Source organism: Sciurus vulgaris, assembly GCF_902686455.1.
Source record: "Sciurus vulgaris genome assembly, chromosome: 8".
NCBI classification, from domain to species: domain Eukaryota; kingdom Metazoa; phylum Chordata; class Mammalia; order Rodentia; family Sciuridae; genus Sciurus; species Sciurus vulgaris.
The window spans coordinates 124,343,198-124,354,929 of record NC_136468.1 but is presented as its reverse complement, the minus strand read 5'-3'; the positions used below and the strand labels follow the sequence as shown (position 1 = coordinate 124,354,929).

At 41.4% G+C, this 11,732-nt stretch overlaps 1 protein-coding gene across 1 annotated transcript in view; it reads left to right on the top strand.

The window, feature by feature from the left end:
- Positions 1–11,732, top strand: part of DGCR2 (DiGeorge syndrome critical region gene 2) — a 112,066-nt gene that overhangs the window by 12,262 nt on the left and 88,072 nt on the right. The window lies entirely within an intron of this gene.

The following is an 11,732-nucleotide window of genomic DNA, read 5'->3' as shown; positions in this document are numbered from 1 at the left end:
AATGATATTGTAATCTCAGTGTTATAACAGGCTTAATTTCATCACACTGATAGGTAAGGAAACATCTCATTTTCAAATAGGTTTTGTTTTCCTGCATAAATTTAAAAATCTCAGGTTGAGGATATAGGTCAGTTGGTAGAGTGCTTGCCTTGCAAGCATGAGGCCCTGGGTTCAATCCCCAGCACTGAAAAAAAAAAAAAAAAATTAAAAATCACTTTTAGAGTAGATTTTATACTTTAAATATGCCGTCTTTCACTAGCCTACATTGTTATTTGCTTGATTTGTTTAATTTTATAATATTTTTGTGGTGCTGGTGAGTGAACCTAGAGCCTCATGGATACTCTGTAAGAGTTCTACCATTGAATAACACCTGCCCTGCTTAAAATATATTTTCCATTATTTCCTTTCTATAGTATGAATGTATATTATGTATATTATAATGAGTAAATGATCATTTAACATCAATAAAAAGAGAGGCTCAGGACTGCTATTTTGAGTATGTGCTTCATCTGCACCATGATTACAAAACCAAGAAAGCACTGTATGGTCAGTAAGCTAAGAGCCGCCCCACTTGCCTGAGAAGGGCCACCTTTCAAGGGGTCAAGAACCTTTAGTGATTCCACCAGCATCTTTGGTGGACACTGATGCTTTTACAACTCTTTGGACCCGGGTAACCAGTTCAACTTAGTTAGTGTCTTCCCCTTGTGATCTCATCACCCTGTCATTGTGATCAAAGGCATAAATGCTTGTGTTCATTTCCAGAAGCTTGGGAGGCTTATTGTTAATAACCTACCTCTTTTCTTTTTTATGGACCTTGTGGATTTTAAGCCATGTGGATATATTACCTCTTAAGAAACATTCATAAAAGTAAAATATCAGAAAAAGATTTTTAAAATATTTTTTTAGATGTTGATACACCTGTATTTTATTCATTTATTTATATGTGGAGCTGAGAATCAAACACAGTGCCTCACACATGCTAGGCAAGCACTCTACCACTAAGTCCCAGCCCCAGAAACAGATATTTTAAAAGGAAAATTTCATATAAATAAATGTTAAGCATATTACAAAAATAGAAGGTAATCCTAAAGGTGATTAGAGCATACAAAAATGATGTCATAAAATTCTAGCTAAATGCTGTTTCATGTTTCTATTTTTAATTGCAAAGAGTTGTGATGCCATTTTTATAGGAAATGGGTACTCATATTAATCTTATTTTACAGATGAAGAGACAGAACTTGGACGTGTAGGTGACTTGCCTAAGATCACACAGATTCTAAGAGCTTATAAGGTGAAGCTGGAATTTGGACCCTCAGCAACCTAAAATTTATGCTCAGATATTATGCAGTTTCAATAGTTAACTTCATTATTCTCGATTCTTTTTCCCTCTGTTTCTTTTGTCTTTTCAATTTCAACCTCTCCATCCTGCTTATCTTTCTTTTTTTTAAATCATGAACAAATGGGATACATGTTTCTCTGTACATGAAGTAAAGGCATACCATCTATGTAATCATACATTTACATAGGGTAATGGTGTTTGAGTCATTCTGTTTTTTCCTCCCCCCCACACCCACCCCTCTTTTCCATCTATACAGTCCCTTCTTCCTCCATTCTTGCCCTCCTCCCACCCCCCATTACTGTACCTGACTCTTACAAACCAACTAAAATATATGTATACACACATACACACAAACTCATGAATGCACATACAAACATTATGTCATGTTATATGTGGTTTTTTAAAATTTATTTTTATTGTAAACAAATGGGATACATATTGTTTCTGTTTCTACATGAAGTAAAGACATACCATTTGTGTAATCATACATTTACATAGGGTAATGATGTTTGATTCATTCCGTTATTTTTTCCTTCGCCCCACCTCTCCCACCCTTCTTTTCCCTCTATACAGTCCCTCCTTCCTCCATTCTTGCCCTCCTCCCACCCCCATTATGTGTCATCATCCGCTTATCAGCAAGATCATTCATCCTTTGGTTTTTTGAGATTGGCTTATCTCACTTAGCATGATATTCTCCAATTTCATCCATTTGCCATAATTTTATTATTCTTTATAGCTGAGTAATATTCCATTGTATTTGTATACACCACAGTTTCTTTATCCATTCATCAATGGAAGGACATCTAGGTTGGTTCCACAGTCTGGCTATTGTGAATTGAGCAGCTATGAACATTGATGTGGCTGTGTATCTGTAGTATGCTGATTTTAAGTCCTTTGGGTATAGGCCAAGGAGTGGAATAGATGGGTCAAATGGTGGTTCCATCCTAAGCTTTCTGAGGAATCTCCACACTGCTTTCCAGAGTGGCTGCACTAATATGCAGCCCCACCAGCAATGTATGAGTGTACCTTTTTCCCCACATCCTCTCCAACACCAGTTGTTGCTTGTATTCTTGGTATTCGCCATTCTAATTGGGATGAGATGGAATCTTAGGGTAGTTTTGATTTGCATTTCTTTTATTACTAGAGATGTTGAACATTTTTTTCATATGTCTGTTGATTGCTTGTAGATCTTCTATGAAGTGTCTGTTCATATCCTTAGCCCATTTGTTGATTGGATTATTTGTATTCTTGATATAGAGTTTTTTGAGTTCTTTATATATTCTGGAAATTAGTGCTCTATCTGAAGTATGAGTGGCAAAGATTTTCTCCCATTCTGTAGGTTCTCTCTTCACATTGCTGATAGTTTCCTTTGCTAAGAGAAAACTTTTTAGTTTGAATCTATCCCAGTTATTGATTCTTGCTTTAATTTCTTGTGCTGTGGGAGTCCTGTTGAGGAAGTCTGATCCTAAGCCGACATGTTGAAGATTTGGACCTACTTTTTCTTCTGTAAGATGCAGGGTCTCTGGTCTGATTCCGAGGTCCTTGATCCATTTTGAGTTGAGTTTTGTGTAGGGTGAGAGATAGGGGTTTAGTTTCATTCTGCTGCATATGGATTTCTAGTTTTCCCAGCACCATTTGTTGAAGAGGCTATCTTTTCTCCATTGCATATTTTTGGCACCTTTGGTCTAGTATGAGAAAATTGTATTTATTTGGGTTTGTGTCTGTGTCCACTATTCTGTACCATTGATCTACCTGTCTACTTTGGTACCAATCCAATGCCATTTTTGTTACTATTGCTTTGTAATATAGTAGAAGTTCTAGTATTGCGATACCCCCTGCTTCACTCTTCCTGCTAAGATTGCTTTAGCTATTCTGGGTTTCTTTTTTTTTTTTTTTTTTTTTAAACGGTGCTGGGGATTGAACCCAGGGCCTTGTGCTTGTGAGACCAGCACTCTACCAACTGAGCTATATCCCCACCCCAATTCTGGGTTTCTTATTCATCCAGATGAATTTCATGATTGCTTGCTCTATTTCTGTAAGGTACACCATTGGGATTTTAATTGGAATTGCATTGAATCTGTATAGCACTTGTGGTAGTATGGCCATTTTGACAACATTAATTCTGCCTATCCAAGAACATGGGAGGTCTTTCCATCTTCTAAGGTCTTCCTCAGTTTCTTTCTTCAATGTTTTGTAGTTTTCATTGTAGAGATCTTTTACCTCTTTGGTTAGATTGATTCCCAAGTATTTATTTTTTTTGAGGCTATTGCAAATGGAGTTGTTTTCCTCATTTCCCTTTCAGCTGTTTCATCGCTTATGTATAAAAATGCTTTAGATTTACGCGTGTTGATTTTATAGCCTGCTACATTGCTGAATTCATTGATGAAGTCTAGAAGTTTTCTGGAGGAGGAGTTTTTTGCATCCTCTAAATATAGAATCATGTCATCAGCAAATAGTGACAGCTTAAGTTCCCCTTTTCCTATTTGTATTCCTTTAATTTATTTGGTCTGTCTAATTGCTCTGGCTAGTATTTCAAGAACGATGTTGAATAGAAGTGGTGAAAGAGGACATCCGTGTCTTGTTTCCGTTTTTAAAGGGAATGGTTTCAGTTTTTCTCCATTAAGAATGATGTTGGCCATGGGCTTAGCATAAATTGCCTTTACAATGTCCAGGTAAGTTCCTGCTATCCTACTTTTTCTAGTGTTTTGAGCATGAAGGGGTGTTGTATTTTGTTGAACGCTTTTTCTGTGTCAATTGAAATAACCACATGATTCTTATCCTTAAGTCTGTTGACATGATGGATTACGTTTATTGATTTACGGATGTTAAACCATCCTTGCATTCCAGGGATGAACCCCACTTGATCGTGGTGCACAATTTTCTTAATATGTTTTTGGATAACGGTTTGCCAGTATTTTGTTAAGGCTCTTTGCATCTATATTCATCAAGGATATTGGTCTAAAATTTTCTTTCCTTGATGTGTCTTTTCCTGGTTTGGGTATGTGGGTGATATTAGCTTCATAGAATGAGTTTGGTAGGATTCCCTCCTTTTCTATTTCCTGGAATACTTTGAGAAGTATTGAAGTGAGTCCTTCTTTGAAGGTCTTGTAGAACTCGGCTAAGAATCTGTCTGATCCTGGGCTTTTCTTGGATGGTAGGCTTTTGATGGCTTCTTGTATTTCATTGCTTGATATTGATCTGTTTAAATTGTGTATGTCCTCCTGGTTCAGTCTGGGAGAAGCATATGACTCTAGAAATTTGTCAATGTCTTCGGTATTTTCTATTTTGTTGGAATACAGATTTTCAAAGTAGCTTCTCATTATGTTCTGTATCTCAGTGGTGTCTGTCGTGATATTTCCTTTTTCATCACCAATTTTAGTAATTTGAGTTTTCTCTCTCCTTTATGTTAGTGTGGCTAAGGGTTTGTCTATTTTGTTTACTTTCTCAAAGAACCAACTTTTTGTTTTGTCAATTTTTTAAATTGTTACTTTTGTTTGAATTTCATTGATTTCAGTTCTGCTTTTAATTATTTCCCCTCTTTTACTACTTTTGCTATTATTCCATTTTTCTTTTTCTAGGGCTTTGAGCTATAATTTTAGGTTGTTTAGTTGTTGACTTTTTATTCTTTTTTTGAATGTGCTCCATGCAATGAATTTTCCTCTTAGTACTGCTTTCACAATGTCCTAGAGTTTTTTTTTTTTTTTTTTTTTGGTGGTGCTGGAAATCGAACCCAGGGCTCTATGCTTATAAGGTAAGCACTTTACCAACTGAGCTATCTCCCCAGCTCGTCCCAGAGATTTTGATATGTTGTATTGTCGTTCTCATTTACCTCTAAGAATTTTTTTATCTCCTACCTGATGTTTTCTCTTATCCATGTTTCATTCAATAGCATATTATTTAGTCTCCAGGTGTTGGAGTAATTTCTGGTTTTTATTTTGTCATTGATTTCTTTTTTTTTTTTTTTTTTTTTTTTTTTTTTAGGTGTTTTTTTTTAATATTGCCATGGTCTTTTCCAGTATTTGTTCATATATATATATATATATATATATATATATATATACTTATTTTTAGATGGTTTACAAACAAAATTTGTATTCTTCATTTACCTTTATTATAAATATTTTCCAATGTTGTATAAGCTTTATAATCATAATTTTAAAGGCTAAATCATAGTAATAATGCATATTTACCACAATTTTCTTGACCACGAAGGGCATGTAGATTGTCTCCAAGATTGTGCTAGAACTGGAAACTCCAGTAAACATTTCGGAGGTGGTTAATTTTTAACAAACTCTCAGCTCCCGTCCGGTGGGGGTCCACCGGCCACTGACTCAGCCACATGGCGCTGCGTAGCTCCAGGCTGGACCCATCAGAGTTGGCTATTCCCGTGTTCCTTCCACCTGGTATGCTAACTGAGCTGTAGAGCTCCCACCAGGCAGGCTGTGCCAGCCTGTGTCCCCCACAGGTCTGTGACTTCCAACCACAGAAGTTTGTCTTCACTTACACTGGGGCTGGGAGCCTCTGGTCTTGGGATGGGGAGGAAAAGCAATGGTGACCCACGTGGTGGCCTAGAGGGCTCCATCCTACCCACTTGCAGGTCACTGGCCAGGGGAAGGCTCTTGCCCAAGCCACGTCAGGGAGTCAGGGTCCTGGTGGTCAGTGGTGCACGCCTGGTCCATGAATTGCTACTGTGACAGGAAGCCACAGGCTGTGATTTGTCATGAGCAGGAAGTTGTCTGCTGTGACTCCGGAGGCCAGAAAGTCTCGGGAGCTCGCTGGGGGTGGGCCTTCCTGCTACTTCAGAATATGGCGGATGACGTCGCGGGGCCGGGGAGGGAGCAAAAGGGGTCAAGCTCGAGTCTTATAAGGCCTCACTCCCATGGTAGGGAACTCACTCCTGAGAGGATGGCGTTAATCACCAGTGGCAGAAAGGCACCGCGTGCCTACAGACCTCTTAAAGGCCTCACGCCCCACACGTCCCCAAGGCAGGCTGAGCTGCGAGCTTGTGGGGCACATCAGACCTGGCCAAGCTCCACAGCAACGGGCCTGGGCATGCATTCCTCCTGCAGAGGGAAGAGCCAATCAAAGATAACAATGCCACTCACACAGCGTCAAAGACCTCCCGAGCCTTGGCAAAGCAGGACTTTCAACAGTTTCTCAGAACATTAAAAACAGTGCTGCAGACTGGACAGCGGGTTTGTGAATCCCCTAAAGCTCTTCAGCAGGAGACAAGCTAACATGGGCTTACACAGTGCAGTCAGGGAACGGATGGGAAGCTATGCCTCCAGTATCAGCACGAACAGAACCGAAGCACTTCAGAATGTGGAGGAGGAGGGATCGGACTGGACACAATGACACAAAGCAAGTGGTTTCAAAAGGCAAAGCGTGTCGTTCTCTCAAAGAGAAAGCAAAGGAGAGCAGCTCAGGAGGACTGGAAGGCTGCTCCATCTATGAAGGCCTCCAGCACCAGGCTCTGCCCTCCTCAGGGTGTGGACTCTGCCCTCACGTCTGACATGGCACCTTCATGTGGGCAGCGTGAGGAGGAAAAGGAAACCAAAGGCATGGCAAGAGTCTCCTAAGAAAGGTCCTGAGAAGCTGTCCACAGAACACAGGCCATTGGTCTCATGATTCCATCCAGGCCCCAGGAAGGTGCACCTCATTTTGCAAGTTCTGTTTGTTAGCTTCCCCTCACTATAATGAAATACCTGAGACAAGTAACTTATAAAGAGAAAAGGTCTATTTGAGCTTATGGTTTTGAAGATTATAGTCCAGGATCCAGTGGACCTATTGCTCAGGGGCTCTCCGGGGCTCATGGCAAGGAGTGTCACATGATGGAGCAAAGGTTCCACCACCTCCCAGTGGTGCCACCTGCGGACCATGATTTCACAATGGACTTTTGGGGACATTTACTGTCCCCATAGCAGCCAGGACGGGACTTGACTACTGAGGGAGAGGTGAAGTGGGGCCACTGGGGAGGCCTCAGGATGTGGCTCCATGATGTCCCACGCTCTTCCCTGGCTGCCTCTGACTTCAGACACTCACACTCCCCGTATCCTCCCACAGGGTCTCAGCCTCCTTCTGTCAGGTGCACGGTCTTCGGTCATGTCCATGGTGGGAGTATCCTGCATCCTCAGTGAGGTGCCTGGAACCATCTGGAAAGCCGGCAGGGGCTCAGGTGTGGGAGTGGTCAGATGCGCCTCAGGACTAAGGATCATCCTTAGGGGCTGGGGTCGGGGTGTCCAGGAAGCACTGGCCCCGCATGGCTGCTACCTGGCGGTGTGACTTATTTTCAGGTTGGTGGCTGCTGTCATAAGTAGTCTGGAAGCTCCTCAGACTTCTTTTCAATTTCCTTTCTGGCATGTCAACCAACTCTCTGATGAGAGCAGGGGTCCTACAGTTTGGTACAATTCTGACTCCAGGTGCGGGACTTGGCCTCAGACCCCCCAGCTCAGCAGAAGGTCCCCAGCGGAGTCCTTACCTGGGTGTCAGCTTTACATGGGGCCCAGAATGGTCAGGACAGATGTCTTCCTGCAGGGACGCCCCATAGGGCTCAGGAAGCCCTAGGATCACGGCTGCCATCTCCAGGACCACTGCCGGACCAACTGCATCCTGTCTCCAGGACCTCCAGCTGACCACGTCCACCCCTGAGCTGCAGCTCCCAATTTGCCAACACATTTGGAAGCCAGAGCAGCCATCTTGGATAATCCTGGAAGCCGTAGCTCCGATTTTCGGGTGGGGCAAATCCCATCCTGAGACGCCTGCTGGAGCTGTCATTGATTTCTATTCTCAGTCCATTATGATCTGATAGAACACAAGGCAGTATCTCTGTTTTTTTGCATTTCCTAAGGGCTGCTTTGTGGCATAACATACGGTCTATTTTTGAGAAGGTTCCATATGCTGCTGAGAAGAAAGTGAATTTGCTCTTTGATGGATGATGGAATATTCTATATATGTCTATTAAGTCTAGGTTATTGATTGTGTTATTGAGTTCTATGGTTTCTTTGGTTGGTTTTTGTTTGGAAGATCTATCTAGTGGTGACAGTGGTGTGTTAAAGTCACCCAGAATTATTGTGTTGTGGTCTATTTGATTCCTGAAATTAAGAAGGATTTGTTTGATGTAAAGGGATGCACCATTGTTTGGGGCATAAATATTTACTATTGTTATGTCTTCCTGATTTATGGTTCCCTTAAGCAGTATGAAATGTCCTTCTTTATCCCTTCTGACTAACTTTGGCTTGAAGTCCACTTTCTCTGATATAAGGATAGAAACCCCCACTTTTTTACTGAGTCCGTGTGCATGGTAGGTTTTTTCCCATCCTTTCACCTTTAGTCTGTGGATGTCTTTTTCTATGAGATGAGTCTCTTGCAGGCAGCCTATTGTTGGGTCTTTCTTTTTAATCCATTCTGCCAGTCTATGTCTTTTGATTGATGAGTTTAGGCCATTGACATTCAGGGTTATTATTGAGATATGATTTGTATTCCCAGTCATTTGGGCTTATTTTTGGTTTTTAAGTTGGCTTGGTTTCTCCTTTGAGTGGATTTTTCTCTAAGGTAGTTCCTCCCTCTGCTGACCTCCATTGTTTTTCATTTCCTCCTCATGGAATATTTTGTTGAGAACATTCTGTAGTGCAGGCTTTCTATTTGTAAATTCTTTTAACTTTTGTTCATCATGGAAGGATTTTATTTCATCTTCAACTCTGAAGGTTAGTTTTGCTGGGTATAGGATTCTTGGTTGGCAACCATGTTCTTTCAGAGCTAGAAATATGTTGTTCCAGGCCCTTCTAGCTTTTAGAGTCTAGGTTGAGAAGTCGGTTGCTATCCGTATTGGTCTCCCCCTATTTGTAATCTGATGCTTTTCTCTCACAGCCTTCAAAAATCCTATCTTTCTTTTTGAATGTTAGGCATTTTGATTATAATGTGCCTTGGTGTGGATCTGTTGTGATTTTGTGCATTTGGTGTTCTGTAAGCCTCTTGTATTTGATTTTCCATTTCATTCTTCAGGTTTGGGAAATTTTCTGATATTATTTCATTGAATTGTTGTTCATTCCTTTGGTTTGTATCTCTGTGCCTTCCTCAATCCTGATAATTCTTAAATTTGGTCTTTTCATGATGTCCCATAGTTCTTGGAGATTCTGTTCATGATTTCTTACCATCCTGTCTGTTGGGCAACTTTATTTTCAAGATTAAATATTTTGTCTTCATTGTCTGAGGTTTTGTCTTCCAAGTGGTCTAGCCTTTTGGTGATGCTTTCCATTGAGTTTTTTATTTGGTTTATTGCTTCCTTCATTTCAAGGATTTCCATTTGTTTGTTTGTTTGTTTGTTTTTTTAGAATCTCTATCTCCTTGTTGAAATGATCTTTTGCTTCCTGCAGTTGCTTTTTCAACTGTTTATTTGCTCTCTTATGTCATCCTTTGCTTTGCAAATCATCTTAATCATTTATAGGGCTGGGGATATAACTCAGTTGGTAGAGTGCTTGCCTTGCAAGCATCAGGCCCTGGGTTCAATCCCCAGCACAAAAAAAAAAAAAAAAAAAAAAAAAAAATTCATGTATAATCTGAAGTCCTTTTCTGACATTTCTTCTACCATACTGTCATTGGATTCTGTTAATATAGAATCTAGATTTGTTTGGATCATTTTCTTCCCTTGTTTTTTCATGTCATTCATGTATCTCCCTCTCTAGCAGTGCAGATCTGGGGTATTGCAGATTCCCCCCTATTGGCTTATGGTGGCCCTATAGTTTTCCAAAATCTTTTCTTTAAGGGGAGATCAATATTAGCAGTGCCCAATTCAGACACTGTGCGATCCTACACCAAGTATTCCCTATGAGGATATTAACAATGTTGTCATAATAAACAGAATGAGTTCAAATATCATCTTCAGTATAAAACAGATTTGCAATAAGGTCTGCAGTTTCTAATGGAGGACAAAGAAGATGATGAGGGATGTAGGATGTAGCTGTTAATGGGATAAGAAAAGAATATACAGAAGTTCTAGATAATAGAAAGGGTGAGCATGTAATCAAAAGAAATTGGATGTTAGCATGCAAAAAGGGAGAAAGAGACTGAAGGAACAGGTAAACAAAAGGAAAAGAGAGCAAGAAAGTAAAGAAATAAAAACTTAAAATTGTTCAATAAGGAGAAAAAAGAAAATCTGCACTATAACAGTCATATGGTAATGAAACCTCCCAGTGTTCAGTAGCCTGATGCATGAGAGGTACCTGACAGTGAGCTTCAAGCCTCCAGCAGGTGTCTCAGGATGGGTCTTGCTACACCTAAAGATCGGAGCTATGGCTTCCAGGATTATCCAAGTGGCCGTCCTGGATTCCAAATGTGTTGGCAAGTGGGGAGCTGCAGCTTGGGGTGTGGGCGTGGTCGACTGGAGGTCCTGGAGGCGGGGTGCGGTTGGTCAGGCAGGGGTCCTGAAGGTCAGGTGTGTTTGGTATGGTTGCGGGATCCTGGAGGCTGGGTGCGATCAGTTGGTCTGGGGTCCCAGTGATAGGGAGCAGTCGGTTGGTCTGGGAGTCCTGGCAGCAGGGAGCAGTCAGTCGATGTGAGGGCTCCGGAGGCAGGGAGTGGTCAGTCGGGCTGAGGGATCCTGGAGATGGGGCTCAGTCAGTCTGGCCAGGGGTTCTATGGGGCCTGGCTGTTGTCTCAAAAATGGCGGTAGCCACGTGTAATCAAACCTGCAGGTACTGTGACAGTGAGCTTCCAGGCAACAGCAGGCAGCTGGTGCTGCTCTGGCAGTTGGTGATCTGTTTGCTGACTGTTGTCGGAAGATGGAGAGGTGAACCTCATGCGGTGAGGATGGATAGGTGTAAGGCAGGTGATGGACAGGCAAGGGGCAGGCAAATGGCCTGGTTCAGCCATCTTAATGGGTATGCAGTGATATTTTGTGGTTTTAACTTGAATTTCCCTGATTGGGGTTCTTTATATGTAGAGAGAGAAAGCAGAAGGTAGTGTTTGTGTGCATGTGTTCCAGTTGTGCCAGCATCGTTTGTTGAAAGGTTATCAGTGAGTTGCCTTTGTACCTTTGTCAAAACTGCAGTGATAGGACTGGAATTGTAGGTTAGTGATAGGGCGCTTGCCTCACACATGTGAGGCACTGGGTTCGATCCTTAGCACCACATAAAAATAAATAAAGGTATTTTGTCCGTCTACAACTAAAAAAATATATTTTGCAAAAGAGTTAAAAAAGAAAAAAAAATCTGCCTTGACCAGCAGGGTATGGTGATACATTCCTATAATCTCATTTATTTAGAGGCTGTGGCAGTATAAGGCCCCCAAAAAGGAAACCCCAACTCTGTCCCATGGATCCACAGCAACCCCAATCAACTGCAGGAGGCGTCACTTGATGCAAACCGCAAGAGGTGTTTATTCCAGCGCGCTGGGACCC